The 5,445-nt window shown below is 40.4% G+C and overlaps 1 non-coding gene across 1 annotated transcript; it reads left to right on the top strand.

Annotated features, from left to right (window-relative positions):
- The first annotated feature begins 292 nt into the window (after positions 1–292).
- LOC130741539 (small nucleolar RNA R71) lies at positions 293–399 on the top strand. Its single transcript, XR_009020432.1, has one exon. It is a non-coding gene; the product is annotated as a small nucleolar RNA R71 (small nucleolar RNA).
- The last annotated feature ends 5,046 nt before the right edge of the window (positions 400–5,445 follow it).

Below are 5,445 nucleotides of genomic sequence, written 5' to 3'. Positions count from 1 at the left end.
AACTCGACCACCAATCTTGGTAGTCTTCATTTGATTTTGAATCTCATTCATTTGCTTGGAGAGTTGCTTGTTGGAGGCCATAAGTTGATCATAAGCTTCAACCTCAAGGACTCCTCTTCGGGCTTGGCGATCATTACTAGAGTTCATGGCTCTTATAGCCATTTTTTCAATCAAATCATACCCCACTTGTGGAAGTAAGTCATCGAACTCTCCACTTGAAGCCGCATCCAAACCAAACCTCGAAGAATATTGGAGACCATCATAGAACTTTGCTACTTGCTCAGCTTGAGTAAGGTTATGTTGAGGACACCTCCTCAAGAGCTTCTTGAACCTCTCCCAAGCTTCATAGAGATTCTCATCGGTGGATTGAGTAAAAGTCATGATGTCATTCTTGAGCTTCCTCAAGAGGGCTCTTGGAACAAACCTTGTGGTGAACTTCTCAGCCAAGTCTTCCCAAGATGTAATGCTACCTTGGGGCTGTGAATTCAACCACTCTTCAGCAGTATCCCTCAATGAAAAAGGGAACAAACTCAAGCGGATTGTGTCCGCTGAAACATTCTGAACTCTGTAGGTGTTGCAATTGCGGATAAACCGCTCCATGTGTGCATGAGGATCTTCAAGAGAACCTCCACCATACTGATTTTGGCTCACCAAGTTGATGAATGCCGGCCTCAGCTCAAAGTTTCTCGTGCCATCGGGGGAAACTATGCTGCCCGGATAATCGTAGCTCATGGCAGCCGAGGTGAGGTCTCCGAGAGAACGATTGGCATTCTCCAATTCTTGCTCTTGAAGTCTTTGAGCAAGAGCCTCATTCACTCTTTCTTCAATGTGGGCTTGCATCTCCTCTTCCGTCATTTGAGCAGCCATGGCTTCAAGCCTTTGTTGGGCTCGACGACGGCGAAGAGTACGTTCAGGCTCCGGATCAAACAGCAATGGATCCGTGCCAAGCCTACTGTGCATAAACTGAAATCACAAAAACAGAGAAAAGGTTAGTAACACCTATTCAATGCAATGCTTAGTAAAACAAACAAACAAACTCTTTAACTTAAACCGAAAACCACAAACAATCCCCGGCAACGGCGCCAAAAACTTGTTGGTCAATTCGCAAGTGTACGAATACCTCCGGGTTTTAAAATATCGAACCACAGGGATTGTGAGTGAGAATTGTTGATTTAAGCCTAAAGTTTGCAAGTTCTTAAAACAGTAAAATTCAGAAATTGGTTTTGGTTGTTTGTGAGTAAAGTTTTGCAAAAGAGCAATGTTGAAAATGATGTAAATAACAATGATGGTAAATTGCCTTGGGTGTTTGATCATCTAATCCATTTTAGTCCACCTATCCTATGCATGTGATATCTTGATTTATATCTTGTTGTTATAGCCTATGTACTTACTAGTTGATTCCTCACAAAAGTAATTCTCTCAAACTGAAAGATAAGCCCAATTCCTTGTGTACTTAAACATTCATAAGAGGTATGATAGCATAATTATTCAGGCCAACAAAACCCTACCCTCACTCTATTCCTAGAAGCAAGTATAGAAGGATCTATTCCAATTCATGTCCCTAAATCATAACAAATTTCCATTCTATTATAATCTAGCCTATAGCAAAGGTGCACCAAAGCTAAACATGCAATAAGGAATTGAAATACAAGATTGAATCAAGACTCATGCATAGAGATAGGATTTATAAACTAAAGTTTCATAGAATCTCTTAACCCAAAGCAAAAAGGTAAACTAGCCACTCATGGCTAGTGAATTCATGAAGAAAATGTAAAGAAAACCTGAGAAAAAGTACAAGTTGGAAACCTCCCTTGGTCCCAAAGTTCTCCTCAGCTCTCAAAACTTGATCAAAAATGAGTGAAATGACAAAATGTATCAAAGAAATTGGCCTAAGCCTTATTTATAGGCTGAAACTAACGAAACTGGGCGCTCAGGCGCCAATTCAGAGCGCCTGAGCGCCAATTGCATGTTGAAAAACATGCTCTATGACCCTATTGGCGCCTAGGCGCCCACTCCCATCGCCTAGGCGCTCTAGCTCGCCTGAAAATGACTTTTTGGCTTCTGAAACTCCTCTTTTCAATTCTCTTTATGTTCTTCATCAATTCCATGCTTCTTGGCCTTCCTTCTCCTTCAGTTTCTGCACTCCAAACCTAACCAACAAGACAAGGAAGATTCTAGAAGCTCCAAGAGCTCATTAGCACAAGAAGTCCCTCATAAAACACAACAAAACCATGCAAGTCCTAAACTTTACTTAAAATGCAAGAAAACTACCTAAAAAACTACTAAATTACCAAAACGAAATAAAAACTAAAGAAAAGAATAAAAATGCATGAGAATGCATGAAACACAACATGAGACTCAACAAAAAGACTCAAAACAACCAAAGAAATGACCCTAAAAACGCTACTAAAATAGGGTCATCAAGGGTCGTGCCAGAAGCTAACTGAGGGTGGTGCCAAAACATATTAAAGCCAATTTTGAAATTTTACTTTCATGCTTCTATGATTTGATTCCTTCTCAATTATCACCATATTTGCATTTTAATTTTGAACTGACAAGATCAAAAACAGTTAACATTTTGCTTCTGAACTGACAAGATCAAAAACAGCTAACGATTTGCTTTCAAATTTTGCAGATAATCCAAACAAGCAGCAAGTGTAACACCCCGATTTCCGGGTGTCACTTTAGTAATTCAAAAATAAAATAAAGCGGAAAAGCAGGTATATTTTTTTTTCGATATTTGTTTTAAGTAAATAATAGACTTGACGAATTAAAGACTCAACCCAATCGCGATTAACAGCGACTAATATACAGTATAAGTACAGCCCTCGCTGCAACTAAAAACATCGTCACGATAGTCCTCAAGTGACGGAAAGTAACCTCAAACAACTGAAAGTAGTGCCCGCAGGCAAATAAGTGTGACCCATAGTCAGAGTCATAAGTTGTATAGATACAGTAATCCAAGAAAGTAAGTCAGCCCAGAATGGCTTTCAAAAGACCTCCTACGTCCGACAAACTCCCTATGATCCTCATGGAAGAGAACCACACAAAAAGTTAATAGTCGAGGACCTACCCTGCCCCAAAATAAGAAATGACAATCAGAGCTATGACAAAGACACCCGATGTACTACACCCCTAACATCGACCCTCATCCGATCATGCATGAAGTCCGGGTCCACGTCGAAGGCTCAGTAGTAGTCATTGTGCTCAGGATCCTCCCCGAATGACGAACCATCTTGAATCAGCTGTTGGACGTCTGGCAGCAGGCCGACCGCCCAAACACAACCATACACACAAAGCCAAGGCGCGAGGGTCAACTCACAGAATATAGTAGATAATACAAGCAACATGTGAACAATAAGGGGTATATATATATAGGTTGTATATATACATATAAGTTCTGTATCGTCTACCCTAAGGTATATACATAACATGTTATCAGATTTCTAATAACAGTTCAATATTCAATATCTCAACAATTCAATAAGTTATATCTCGAAAACTCGATAAGCAATATATCAACAAATATAGTTAAGTGCATGGTGTGACCATGCAATGTCATGCTCAAAAGATGATCCGGATAAAATGTCACCATCTCGATGGATGGGACAAGCCAAGCATCTCGCTCCGCTAAAGCATCTCGCTTTTATGAAGCATCTCGCTCCTGTGAAGCAGCACGCTCCTATGAAGCATCTCGCTCCAATGAAGTCCGATCTGAGATCGTCCTTCGGAAAGCAGCACACTTTCCAAGAAATGTATGCATGAATGCAATATGGTTAGCCAAACAACGAAACGTCCTCACCAAGGTACGCGTGTCTAGCTAGAGTACATTGTCTCTACAATACCCTAAGGTAAAGAAAGAAGTGCTAGTCGCACTTGGTAACTTTCCTAGTCACTTTGGCTCACCGTCTCGATGGCCAACCAAACTGCTCAACGAGCAAAAGAATGCATCTCGCACTGAGTGACATTTCAAGTTACCCTGGCTCACCATCTCGATGGCCAAACAACTCATCAACAATTAGAGAGAATGAGCATTCTGTGACTTCTCGTCACAACAGCTCATCCTCTTGAAGACTGAACCAAATGCTCAAGGAGCAAGGAGTGTCATCCGCACTCAGTGACTGTCCCAGTCACAATACTAGGATCGCCGACACTTCCCGTTTTCAAACTTATTTCAGATCCTAAGTCTTTTCCAAGAAATTATCATCATTATTTAAAAGTGTTCTATCTCTGATTAGTGTATTATGAATTTCATTTACAAATCAAGTTTTGGTTCCTTTTGTTTCAAAACTCTATAAGTCGAAAGATCCCAATAAACCCAAATAATTCCCGAGAAGGTCTCGATCCTAAAATGGCAATGGCTTAGACCTCAGGTCATAGCGTGCCTAACATTTCCCAAACCTCATCATTAGCAATGCATAATATCACGTTTTCCCAAACTCCGAAATCATGTACTATCTCAAGTCAGTACAATTCAATAGGGCATATGCAGGATATCGTAAAACTCAACAGAAATAATGGCATATAGCTCAGTTCAATAACAATATCAATATAACAATAATTCAGTGCGGAAATCATAAGACAGAAACTAGTAAACGGCCGAAGCCTCTCAGAAAACGGAGACACACGTCTCATATAAGTTTTACTCAGCCGAAGCCTCCAGAAAACATTTTCCAGTTCAACGCGATAAACAACATTCAATGCAATCTTCAATATCAAGCAGTGTTCAAGTCGAAGTTATCGACGCCTACAATACAAATAGCTAGTAAGTAAGTTGCCCTCACCTCGAGTTGTTCCAGTCTCGCGGTGCAGGTCTCGCTCACAAGCTTGCTCAGTCAAGCCCAAGGTTTCCACAAACGAACCTTAGAGCAAACAAATCAAAAATCAATCAAATTAAGTCGATACAGTCGAAACAATCCTAACTAACGTTCGACAAAGCTCAAGAAGCTTCAGAGTACAACATTTAGGCACGAATGGAAGGGCTTCCCCCGAATGGATGAGTTTTGACTCAATTCAAGTTTTGTACAAAAACACTTTATTCGCTAAAACGTGCATAACTCGAGCTACAGAACTCAGAATGACATGAAACCGGCGTCAAAATTTCGACAATCGAAAGAGCTACGCAATGGCTCAGGTCATAGAGACCCAAAAATTATTTTTGGACACTGTACCCAAGCAAATAGGTTTCGGCCACTATGGAAAATAGGGTTTTCGAACTTTTTCTTCGATCTAAATCAATTCCTAGGTATTCTTAGGCGATATCTAGGCCAGGGAAACTCTCAGAAAAATTATCGGGTCGAAAACTGTCGCAGGGGTATTTTGGTCAATATTTTTAGCTCGGAAACTCAAAATCAGAATTTCGAAAAAAAAATTAGATGGGGTCGATCCTAACGACATTTATAACAACTAATCCTACTAAAGCTAAGCTCAGTCGAGAGTTTTTGA

This window comes from Lotus japonicus, chromosome 2 (assembly GCF_012489685.1).
Source record: "Lotus japonicus ecotype B-129 chromosome 2, LjGifu_v1.2".
NCBI lineage: Eukaryota > Viridiplantae > Streptophyta > Magnoliopsida > Fabales > Fabaceae > Lotus > Lotus japonicus.
Note: the sequence above shows the minus strand (reverse complement) of the source record. Positions and strands in the feature narration are given on the sequence as shown.